A 12925-nucleotide genomic window follows, 5' to 3' on the forward strand; every position below is an offset into this window, starting at 1 on the left:
TATGATTGGAAAACAGTGTGCAGTGAGTGTGGTGTGGTTCAGGTGTAGACATTATCAGAAGCGGCAGGAGATACAGCTAGAAAGATTGGCTCTGAAATATAAAGGGATTGTAATCTCCTTCATCTCTGAATTCCCCAAAGCACTTAACACGGTGCCTAATATGAAATCAGTGCTCAGATGCTCGGTAGGATGGATAGATGCGTGCAAAACCTGAGCAAGCTTTTCAGCCTGGCTCAACACTGTTACAATCAGTAATAACCTCGTATCTTCATCTAATGTTAATGAATTGCTTTTTATAATGCTCAGAAAATAATTTATCCACTGACACTTTGAAATACAAACATCTGTGATTCATATGTGAATAAACCTGACTTGCTGGAAGAGTCTGTCACTCCTCAACTAATAATAAATGCTCACTGAAACTACAGTTAATTTTATAATACCTCCCTTGTAAGAATTTGTATTAAATCTTTTCTTTGAAAATGTCTAAAAAGGAATGTTCCTTTCTGGTCCAAAATCCTGTTACAACATTAAAAAAAAAAAAAAAAACCAACTCTCAGATTTTTTTATGCCAAAAATAAATAAATAAATAAAATATCATACCCTGTGCCAATTCACTGGCCTGGTAAGGACTGTATCAATCTGTTCTCATCAGCTCTGGTTGAAAATTTATGTGGACTACATGTATGGGCCTGGGCTTTATTGCAACCCATCCACCCAAAGCATCTGTGGGCCCAGGAGGCAGGTCTTACTTCCATCGGCCTCCTGAGTCCTAAAAAAACAGTGCAAAGTTGGGGTCCCTGGAGGCCTAACTCCCCAGCCACAACACAGCTCCTCTGACAGAGAGGTCCAGGCCCTCTCTTAGAAGCTGCTCCCACTCACTGTCCATCTGTTCCTCCTGCCCTTCCCCATCCCCTCCATCAATGTTTGCACACTGGTATAGTGCTATTTTCTATCCCTACTTTCCTAACCTGGCTTGGCTTCTTTAAGAGGAATTATCATTTAGATACTAAAATGTCATTTACAACCATGTACAGAATTAAGGTAAAATACCAGTTCTCCAGGCTTTTTACTCCCAAACTCTCTTAAAAACCTAGGTACACACATCTTACCAAAGGATTACATGTCATCTTCAAAAACCACCACGAATGTCCAAAAAAAAAAAAAAAAAAAAGAAACTGAAATGCTACTAGGCCCCTAACTACACTAATACCTGGATCGTTACAAGGGCCTCCTAACTCCTCAAGGCTCCACTTTTCTTCCTCAATTCCAATCCATTTTCTATACTACCAATTATGTCACCTTCATTGGAGAAAAAAGACAGGGCAAGACTTAAAGCATTTTCACATGCCTCCCTGTCATTCTGAATTTAAAGTCTTCATGATAACATTCAAGATCCTCCAGGATCTGGTCTTTACTTTATTCAGCTTCCCATATCTCCCATGTATCTTTTGTATAAACCTGCTGATTCAATTAGGATGGCCTAATTTCCATGCCAATTTCTATCCCACACAAGCCAGCATCACTGTACAGAGGAAAGAGAGTTGACCTAGGAAACTTAATACCTGGATTCCAGACACATTTCTGACATACACTAGTTGTGTACCTTTGGATAAGTCCTTCGCCTCTCTGGGCTCAGTTTCCCTGTCTATAAATAGAAAGATTGAACCAGATCATCTTAATAATCCTCCCAGATTAAAAAAATTACACTATGGTACTTCCCTGGTGGCAGAGTGGTTAAGAATCTGCCTGCCAACGCAGGGGACATGGGTTCAAGCCCTGATCCAGGAAGATCCCACATGCCCCGGAGAAACTAAGCCCGTGCGCCACAACTACTGAGCCTGTGCTCTAGAGGCCATGAGCTACAACTACTGAAGTCCACGTGTCACAACTACTGAAGCCCATGAACCTAGAGCCTGTGCTCCACAACAAAGAGAAGCCACCGCAATGAGAGGCCCACGCACCGCAACGAAGAGTAGCGCCCATTCACCGCAACTAGAGAAAGACTGCACGCAACAATGAAGACCCAACACAGCCAGAAATTAATTAATTAATTAATTAATTTTTTAACAACTACTCTATGATTCCTATATGACCAACCAAATCCATCTCTCCTTCAAAGTCTGCAAGTCCGCTGTGAATTTTCTCTAAGCACTCCAGTCCACAATACTCTCTCTTCTCTGAACTCCTATGTCTGGAATTCAAAATAAATCAAACAATGCATTCATTCAACTAAGATTTTCTGAGCATTTTCTTGGCCAGATATTATGGCAAAGCCTTGGTAATAAACATAAAGCCAAGTAAGACCCAGACCTGTATGTATCACCTGTATATCTCTTTCCTCTCCACTATTTTTTATCCAAGTAAAGTAATGTTAAACATGAACATCAAATGCATATGACACCGTTTATTCATTTAACAAATATTTAAGGAAAACTTTCCATGTCCTGTTCTAAAAAGTAAAGATACCAGGAAACAGATGGACCAACTCCCTAACCTCATGGCGTTTGTTTATTTTTGTAAAAGCAGACAGGAAAAACACACAAATATGTAATGTAATTTTAGGAAGAAAAACAAAGCAAGCATTAAAGATTGACTAAGAGTAGTTTACATCGGACGGTCAGGGAAAGCCTCCCCGAGGAGGTGCATCTGAGCCGACACTTGAATGAAGTGAGGGTGCAAATGAGCAATATTCAAGAAGAGCATCCCAGGTGCAGGGCCAAGGCTCTGAGACAGAAGAGATGGGGTGGAAGGCGAAGAGCTGGTGGGAGGGCCAGGAGTTAGAGCACATAAGGACTTGGTAGTAAATGTGAATTCTATTTCTGAGTGTGATGGGCAGGATTCCTTATAAGGGCTAAAGAAGGGGACGAACATAATACTTAGGTTGCTGTGTGAAGAAGGGACAGGGGTAGAGGAGCTCAGGACCAGTTAGAAGGCTAAACAGAACCAGTTAAGGGCTTGGCATCCAGTCTCCAACTAAGTTCACATCTTGACTCTCCAGTTTATGAACTGTGTGATCTCAAAAAAGTTCACTTCTCTGACCTCAGTTTCCACATCTTTAAGTGAGGATAATAGTACCTACATCACCAAGTTGTCTGAAGATTAAACTAATGCATGTAAAGCCCCTAGAACAGAGTCTGGCACAAAGTAAACATTCCATGAACGTTAGTACTTTAAAGCCATGGGATCACCTAAGAAAAGTGCAGATAGAGAAGAAAAGGGGGCTGCAGCCTGAGCCCTGGGGCACTCCAACATCTCCAAAGGCCTCCATTCAACCCAAGGCTTTTCCATAAACCTGCAATGTCCTAAGCCTTGTCTGGGGACCCAAACCCCCGGTACGCAACTCACAATTTAAAGCTTGATAACTTAATACTTTATACAGTTCTTTAGGCAACAATTATATGTTCTAAGTTCAGGGTTGGTTTTTTTGTTTTTTTCACATACTTGTATACCCACTACCATGCTTGGCACAGAGTCAGACACATACTAGGGTGTTTGAAACTCACTTGTGGACACATCAAGTAAGTTAAAAATTTTAAAGTCAATATATTATTGTATTTTTCTATTAAGGAAAAAAACTTCTTCGTCTTCTTCAAGGAATGATGTGGATTATAAGATACCCTTAGTACCACACCATCATCCAACCATCAGGCCCATCTTGCTAGAGATAGTCACAATGGCCAAAGCACCTGCCACGCCATTTTCCCTTCTGACTTCCAATCCTTATGCTTTGTGTATAAACTTTTCTGTCTCTTCTTTCCTGGAGATTTGTCTAGGTGTAAAAGTCTCTCCTATCTGGCAACATGTCACACTCAGGCCCCTGGCCCCCAGTCCCTATAGCCCTAAAGAATTCTGGACACTGAAGCCAAATTATTCCTTAAAAAAACACAACAGCATCGAAACTTAGGTGAAAAGAGGGAAGAAAATGGGCATAAGCCAAATACACATCCAGAGAATCATCTAGGAGGGCTGCTTCCACCAATGCACAGGTGTCACAATGCCTTTGGCTAGTGACTCTGAGTCTTTATCCACAGCAACTTTTTTTTTTTTTTTTTTTTTTTGCGGTACATGGGCCTCTCACTGTTGTGGCCTCTCCCGTTGCAGAGCACAGGCTTCGGACACGCAGGCTCAGCAGCCACGGCTCACGGGCTCAGCCGCTCCGCGGCATGTGGGATCTTCCCGGACCGGGACACGAACCCGTGTCCCCTGCATTGGCAGGCAGACTCTCAACCACTGCGCCACCAGGGAAGCCCAACTCTGAGTATTTATAAAATGACCTCAAGTGATATGAGTTTCCAACAGAACAAAGGTAAACGTCAATGAGGGGGAAAAAGAAGTTCTAAGAGTTTATTTCTTTACTCAATTTCCACAGAACTATATGCCCTTCTGTTTTTCTTCATTGTCCCACCCACCTTCCTCCCCATGCCCCCAGCGCTGCTGATAACCACAGAAAATAATGCTGATCCACCAGGACCAACTCTTGATGTGGCTTCAACCACATCTGTGCCTCAGATCCTGAGATCTGCCCCTGGGCCCCCAGGGACCAGTAACAGTGACAAGGATATGGGAACTATGTCGGCGATTTGAATGTGGGCAGAGCTGAGCACATGAAACTGCTCCCAAATTGGCTTTCTCACTCATATCTAAACCTGGAACAGACAAAAGGCTGCTAAATGTTATTTTACCGATACCTTTCAGCAAAGCTATTTCTAACTAATTTGGACCACTGAGCTACTTATGGGGGTTTTAAAAATGGTCCATCTGAAATAAGATACAAAGTGTCCTCTGCCCATCTCCCATGACTCTGCTATCACTTTCTGTATAAACACTTTGGTACTAAATTCTATTCTAATTCAAGACAGTGACCTGTCAAAACACAGATGTGGAGGGAAAAAAACAGCAAAACAAAACCCTCACTGCTCTTATCTCTGATTAATTGTACATTAAGGACTCAAATGAACACTCTGACCTTAAATCCCATTTTTCCATGCTCTTCCTAACCCTATACAGCACTAGCTATTAATTAGTAAGCTGGTTTTCTTCATCCCTAGGTCTCTGTGTATAGATTCTAATGTCGACTGAGAAGCAAAAGCTTTGATTCCCCTCCCATAGCAGTACAAAGTTTCAGGAGGACTTCCATTCCCTTTGGATCCCAGTGTTAGGATCACTCTGGTTTGTGTAGAAGCCCTTCGGGTCTAAGCACCTAGAATCCAGCCCTGGCTCAAGTGGCAAGGCCAGACTTTCAGGAAAAACTTCTCCAGGCAATCCTTACTACTAACCCATTGGACACTTTCTAAGGCAGGAGATATTACACTAAGTGGAGTTCCTGGCACCAGTATATGTAACCTAACATGACTAATAGCAAAAATAACTGACGGCACCCTGTTCACTCACTAGAAAATACATGCCCACATGCTGAGCCTCTTTATCAGGGGTCATCTCAGCATCTAGAGCAGAGGCCAGAGTGATGTACAAACAGCCACTTCCCCATAGCAGTAATCCAATCGGGGGTATCCAAAAATTACTTCCCATCTAACTTCTCAACTCTACCCACTAATCACCTAATATTAAGCATGTTCACTGAAGAAAAGCAATAAGAGAACAAACAGATGCTTGAAAGCACTAGCCAGTGCTTTGTCCATAGCAGATATTCAATAACGTTAGTTGAACACCAGAGTGTACAAATGGTAGCAATATAGAGTGCTTCCTTGAAGACCAGTGTCTGACAAAATGTCCCAAGACACTGACTCTTCACTAGAGGCTATATATACTCCACTTTAGCCTTCGAGAAAGGGAAGAGTAGGGAGAAGGGGAAAAAAAATCTACAAATATCTATATTCAAACTTGTCCTTAGCTAAATTAACACCAAGATCCCAACTTCATGTCAAAGAAAGACAAAAAGCCACCAACATTGATACTTGTCCACTCAAAGCAGTTTCCAGAACACTGACAATCAGGACACTCAGCATGTTCTAATCACTATGGCCCTTGATCACAAGAGGTCCATTAAACAGGGTTTTCTTTCTTATGCTATTAATAAAGGGTTAAGCAGATTATTTCTATCATATTTGCTTGGGGGTCCTAAATTCCGGTTTGAACAAATGATTCCCACACTTCTAGAAAGGCCTTAATTGGGTTAGTCTGTTACTTTTAGTGCAATCTTGCAAAGGCTGGAGTCTTTTTAAGTCCTTAAAGGACTTGGGCAAAATTCTTTTGGTGATAATTTTTTTTAAAAAAGATCATCTCCAGAGTTTACATATGTTCCACAATTACTCATGCTGATAGGGGAGAAAAAAAGCACATTTTATTTCCAAAAGGCTCCCTTCAATCTGAAAGCTCTAATTGCCAACATATCTGATATTGACTTCCTGCATAAAACAACACACAAAACAACAAGTATAATCATAGGTCTAAAAAGCAAGACTTAAACAGAGAAAGCTCAGCTTGTTCAGCCAGAGAAAGAGAAGGGAAGGATGGGTACAGAAGGAACAATCTGCACTTTTGGTAGCTGACATTAGGGTCCAGGAAAGACAATTTGTCCACTCTGTGAACAACTATGCATTGAAGAGGGATGGAAAAACAGTAAAAGTAAGAAACACTAAAAGAAAACTCAGGCTAACGACAAGGAGATAATCTGTGATCATCAGTCTGGAAAGCTCAGAAAACATTTCCTGGAGAGGTTGTGAAGTCTCTTGAGAGAGAGCAAATCTCTTGAGAAAAATTTAAGGATATTTGGAGGTGGAGAGTTAAGGATATTTGGAGGTGGAGTGGGTTAAAATAGTCAAGTGGTTCTACTATACTAGGAGATTACATCTGAGTATCAAAAGGATATTCTAGTCCTATTTTTCTAAGCTTTTAGCTATCTTAGAAAATCTAAATCACTCCTTTAATAAATTATAAAAATGACAGATGCTTACGAAATATAAAAACATTAACAACTGTGTAAGCATTGAGCCAAAAATGCAACCAAACATCTCTGACATTTAAACAAGAGCACTGCCAAAGTCTCTTTCTGAGACCCCAACTCTCAAAACTAACCTCAAGAGCATTCTCACAGAAATCCACACCAAAAGATCACCAGTAAACTAACAATGAGATCTGCCATTCTCTGGAGAGAATCCTAGATGGTTTTCCTTTCTCATCTGTAACCACAGGCTACAGATAAAACAAAATGGCTTTCAGGTGATACAAGATACAAAACGGGAGAAGGAACCAAGGGACTTATCAGGGCATGAACTACAGTTCATCCTGGGAGACTACCCTGATCTAGAAGAAACAGATAAACTGAGCTAACAAATCCCTCCAACATCGAATTCCAGACACTTCTAAATAAATGGCAAAGCTGGAACCTTAACCCATATCTTTGGACTCTAAATCCCCTACACCAAGAGGTCACATTCCTCAGAGGTCCAAAACCCAAACTGAGTCATGTCCTGACACATTTAGAGGTGCTGGTGAGAATTTCACACACCAAAGCCTCATTCAAAAGGGCAAGCTCTCCAGTTAGAGGCTCCTAAAGGTAAAAATGGATTTGGAGAACTGAGATCAAATTTTGGCTTGGCATTTTTTTATTTTACAAAAGAACATGGTTGACTCTAACAGTTAAAACTTCTTTAGTTGACAAACTTGATTTCTCTGTCAGCTGCCCTTTTTTGTGCAGCCTCCTGTTACATGATATTCCTTGGCCTAAGAACCAAGTCTTCAGAGCACCGACACATTCAGAGGAGGAAAAGGCCTAGAGGTTGCACAAGGACGAGCAAGAAATCTAGATTGTATTCATTGGGGGCTTCCCTGGCAGCACAGTGGTTGGGAGTCCGCCTGCCGATGCAGGGGACACGGGTTCGTGCCCTGGTCTGGGAGGATCCCACATGCCGCGGAGCGGCTGGGCCTGTGAGCCATGGCCGCTGAGCCTGCACGTATGGAGCCTGTGCTCCACAGCGGGAGAAGCCGCAACAGTGAGCGGCCCGCGTACCGCAAATAAATAAATAAATAAATAAATAAATAAATAAATAAATAAATAAATAAATATAAATAAAAATAGATTGTATTCATTCAAAGTGGGAGACAATTCCAACAAAATGGCTCCACCCACTGCTGCCCTTCCTGAGCCCATTATCTGCAGAGAATCAGAGGGCCTGCCTATACACTTGGATAGTCAATGGCCCTGTAAGCTCCCTAGCTGTACACATGAACAACACAATTAATTGGTAAGAAATGTGGCCAGGTAGAAAGAGCTTTGCACATCTCTAAATCCTGGCTTTCCTATCCCTTCTAAATTCCCACACAGTAACTACCCCAAGGCATCCTATTGCTCCTCCATAACAAAAAGTGAAATAAATGTACGTTTTCTCTTAATTGGTCTAATTAATAAGAAAGGTAATCTCAATTCATTTTTACCTTGCTAGTGCCAAGTTTTAAAATTCAGCATTTACAAGAAGCAACTGAATGTTGGGGGAAAAGGGCATCTCAACGTAAACAACATCTTTAGGGCAGAGGCCCTAGTTTGGGAGCTCAACTTTGCCACTTAGGAAAGGCTCTTAAACAAATTACAACATTGATCTACAACCCAGGGTAGTCAGGAAAGAAAAAAATTTTTAACCAAAGCATGGAGAAACACATGGGGAACATAAATGACAAACCGGCAGTCGTGCTGCTCCGCATACACATTCCATGTCAACGCTCACCTGCTCAGACCCAGCTCTTCTCTGATCCCTGGCAGCCCTGTGGTCTGTGCAACCCATTCTTACCTAGTGAACAAAGCCATCGAAGGATATGGGAAATGGGGCAGGAATTTACACACCCAGATATCCTGACTACACTACTTTCTTTAACCTGCTAATTAAGAACTACATCTTGCACTTTACCTAAGATGAGCGTGTCACATTCCTGTACACAGATGTCACATTAATCTAAAAACACTGCCTATCACTTCTTTTCTCAAAACTCTTTAAAAGCTAGACAGTGTTACAGGATAAAGTTCCAGCTCCTGAGCCAGAATTCAAGCTGACCAGTCTGCTTCAACTGAACCTGCCTTGCCATTGTGGAAGGCAGCTGGGGAAGCACAAGCTTTAGAATCAGACCTCAGGGAGCTGGAATTCCAGCTCTACCTCTTACTATTTGTGTGATCTTGAACAGGTTACTTATCTTTTTGATCACCTCTCTTTAAAACAAGAACAGCAATACCTACTTCATAGCACTAGAAGATGGAAGAGAGAACATGGCATATGGCACAGAGTAGATGCTCAGTAAGCATCACTTCTTTCCCTAGCTCCAATCCAAAAGGTCTACTCTCTCTTCTCTTGAAAATTCTCCCCATCAACTTTCCACTAATTTCAGAACCATGCTTTGTTTCAATGCCTAATTGAAATCTTTTCTCTTCTATGAAACTACCCTGGCTTATAATCATTTTCTCCTCTGAGCTTCTATAATTCTTATAGTCTAAGCCAATGGATCTAAAATTTTTATTGTTCTCTTATGTGTCACTCCTCTTTCCCCGGTGAGTCCACCAACCCAAGAGCAAAGTTTTTATCAATTGTCAAGCCAATAACAATTTAAGTGTTCAATGAAAAATACTTTGAAGATTCAGTTGCCTCGAGGTTGTCTACCAATAATGTTGCCCTTCTGGCCCAATTAGGGGATAATACCACTTCCCACATACACTTGACCAAATCTCACCCATATCTTGGGGAGTTTTTCCAAGGGTAATATTTATTGGGTAAATGAAAATGAAGCCTTAATCTATGAAGTCACAGGGGGACTCTCAGCCAAGCTGGCAGAGTCCAAGAAGCTTTAATTCACTCCATGCATTCAACAGGTTCTTTTTGAGCCCTTGCTTTGTGCTGCCCTTAATTCGGCATGGGAGACATTAAGAGCAATCTGGTCTCTACCTTTGATTAGCTTTCTGGAACCTAGACTATTTCTGATCCGTTAGAAACCCCTATTTCTGAAAAATCTCATCAGTGAAGGGATTCACTTTCTGAAAATATTACTTGGAGAAAAGAAAAAACAAACAGTAATACAGTCACTAGGGTTTTAACCTTGTGGCCTGTCCTAAGATGGCCAATTGACGTATGTGCACATAAGGGATGGCTCAAAACAGCCCTGGAGATGGGATAATGACCCCTTCACCATTCCCAAGACCCTGTGGTCCAAACAGCAGAAACACCTGCATGGGGATAAAAGCAAGAGCTGGACTAAGGCAGCATTAAGGCCAGTTCTCTCACTTAGTTAAGTTGTTTTACTCAGGTTCAAGTAATTATAAACCACATTCTCATAAAGACCACAGGAAAATGCAATAATCTCTCTTTAGAAACACTTGAAAACGTTCAGTCTCTTGAACTCTACAAACTACTGAATTCTTTAATAAGGTGGCATAAACGTTGGCTGAAGTGTGGTCCATTAGTCTTGGGTCACTTAAAAATACTCTTTTAATACTTAGTGCACTTCAGAACAAGGGCGAGAAAGGAAAGGTAATCAAAGTAATAGAGTGCGAAGTTCATTTTCCTTTGTTTGAGTTGTGTGTGTGTATTCTTGAAGGAGCCTGCACACAAACTACCACAGCTCCAGGTAAGAGCTGCAGAGCAGCCCGGGCGCGTCCAGGGGCTCGCACAGAGCCCACTCCCAGGACCGCTCGGACTTCGGGCTCCTCGTCGCACACCACAGCTCTGCACTTCCCCAGACCCTCGGCCCCATGTTCCCCACCCCTAACTGCGCGCCCCAGCGGAGCCGGGAAGTAGGGCTAGCCACGAGCGTCCGGAGGGCAGCCCCCAACAGCCCAGCTCGTCTGCGCCTTCAGAGGCCCCCGAACGCAAACACCCCCAGGGCTGGAACACCTCCGGGGCGAGGAGTGGTGAATAGCGGGAAAAGGGCTAGGACTGCAGCGGCAGGGCAGGGCGCGGCAGAGGCAGAGCCGGAACCGGTGGCCCTCCTGTCCGCCACCCGGCCTGGAGCAAGGGCACTGGGGCGGGCAAGCAAGCAACCTCCCGGCGAGAAGACGGGCAGGGAAAGCCGGGGCGGCGGCCCGGACGCACTTACCTCTGCGCTCCCCAGCCAGGCTGGGCGCTCGCACGGATGGGGGCTTGACTGCAGCCGCGCAGCCCGGAGGAGGAGCCGCTCCGGCAGAGAGGGCGGTCGGCGGGCGGGCATCCGCGCCCAGGGCTGCGGCCGCGCTGGAGGGAGAGAGAAGGGAGGGAGCACAGATTTGAGTGGAGGGGGGCGTGGAGGAGGTGTGCCTCCACCCGAGACAGAAAGGGTGGGCTGCTGGAGCCTGGCGGAGGGGGTGTGCTCGGAGGCTCAGGAGGGAACAAGAAAACCGCGCCGAGAGTGCGCAAAGGGGGAAGGGAGGGCGCTGGGGATGGGAAGACGGGGCTCGGGGGCAGGGTGAGGAGTTGGTCCTCAAACTGGACTGGCCCTCACCTCGGACCATCCGACCAAGAATTGTCTGGGTCTGGAGCAAAGCACAAGGGGGTCTGAAACTTTATGTCATTTTCTCATACACACGTGACCCCCCTGCAGTCCAGATGGTTTCAATCACTGGAGGAAAAAAGCGTCTCTGCTGGTATGCATGAAAAGCCGGAGCTGGGAGAGTCTGGGAAAAGCTGCCTGTACAGCCCGCCTGCCTTCAAACTAACCGATGAGCTCTCTCCGCTCTCCCAGCGCTAGGCTGGGGGAGGCCTGCAAAACCCAAAAAGACGCTAAAAGAAGTTACATTTGGTAGTGCAGGAGTAGCGGAAGAACTCTGAAAGCACTAGGGTTCCAAGGCGTCTGGTCTGAACCGAAAGTTCTAAGGGCATTCTGAGAATTTGTTTTAAATACTCCATTAGCTTGCAAAACCAAAAACTGGAAAAGGGTGTCATTAAAGAAAAAGCAATGTAATACTAGCAGTGAGAATCTGTGATTTATTAGTGGAATTCTTAAAGAAATTGTTAACTCAGTATGACTATCCACTTGGAAAAGAATAATGAAAATCACTTAAAATCGAAACCCATACATACTTGGTGGGATGTTAGGAAGCCATATAGCCCAATTTCTCATCCCATAAATCACTATAAATAGAACTTAATGCTGAAATGCATAAAATTGACTTTCACAAACCTAGTTACATTTTGTAGGAGCAAACGTATATGAATGACCATACCTGGTTCGGGAAGATCCCACATGCCGCAGAGCAACTAAGCCCGTGCACCACAACTACTGAGCCTGCGCTCTAGAGCCCGCAAGCCACAACTACGGAGCCCGTGTGCTACAACTACTGAAGCCTGCGCACCCTAGACCCCGTGCTCCTCAACAAGAGAAGCCACCACAATGAGAAGTCTGCACACCACAACGAAGAGTAACCCCCACTTGCCACAGCTAGAGAAAGCCTGCACTGCCAAAAATAAATAAATAAATAAATAAATATATTAAATAAATAAATAAAATTTCTTTTTTTAAAAAAAGAATGACCATAAACAGGCTCTAAGGCCAACACATGTTTCCAAAGCCCAAGCCAATTCAACTGTCACATACCCTAAAGAAGTACTTACTCAGCTGCAGGGCAAGCATCAAAAATAATGGGGGGAAAAATAGGGAGTTTAAGATATTGATACATCTTGAAGATAATTTAACTTGTTCTTGATCCAACAGGAAAAGGGGCAAGAACCAAACTGATAGTCTATTGTTCCTTTGCCAAAAAAGGATATTAACATGAATTACTAGTATTAATGCTTTATCTCAATAAAATTGGTGCCAGAGCATATGTTTGGCCTTTCTAGCAGAAGGCCTTACATAGTTGTCTATGTGTGAAAAATATGTCCGTCTTTGGTAAAGTGAATTGGTTCTACATAAGGAAAACCCAAGATTTTCATTTCTCTACTGGAAAACACAGGAGAAAACTTGAAACTAGGCAAATCAAAACAAGCTTTACTCCAAACTCCAAAAGTTCACT

At 43.3% G+C, this 12925-nt stretch overlaps 1 protein-coding gene across 5 annotated transcripts in view; it reads right to left on the bottom strand.

Annotated features, from left to right (window-relative positions):
* Nucleotides 1–12925, bottom strand: part of DENND2B (DENN domain containing 2B) — a 176351-nt gene that overhangs the window by 144296 nt on the left and 19130 nt on the right. Inside the window, exons 1-2 of one of the 5 annotated variants that reach the window (XM_060105681.1) lie at nucleotides 11416–11488; nucleotides 11035–11168 (exon numbers count right to left, since the gene is read on the bottom strand). The exons of 2 other annotated variants lie outside the window; for them this stretch is intronic. The gene's annotated coding sequence lies outside the window, so the exon portion shown is untranslated. Of the gene's footprint in view, nucleotides 1–11034; nucleotides 11312–11415; nucleotides 11489–12925 lie in introns of those variants that run through there. 2 more of the 5 variants (XM_060105685.1, XM_060105680.1) reach the window with 2 other exon arrangements.

Source organism: Mesoplodon densirostris, chromosome 7 (assembly GCF_025265405.1).
Source record: "Mesoplodon densirostris isolate mMesDen1 chromosome 7, mMesDen1 primary haplotype, whole genome shotgun sequence".
Classification (NCBI taxonomy): Eukaryota; Metazoa; Chordata; class Mammalia; order Artiodactyla; family Ziphiidae; genus Mesoplodon; species Mesoplodon densirostris.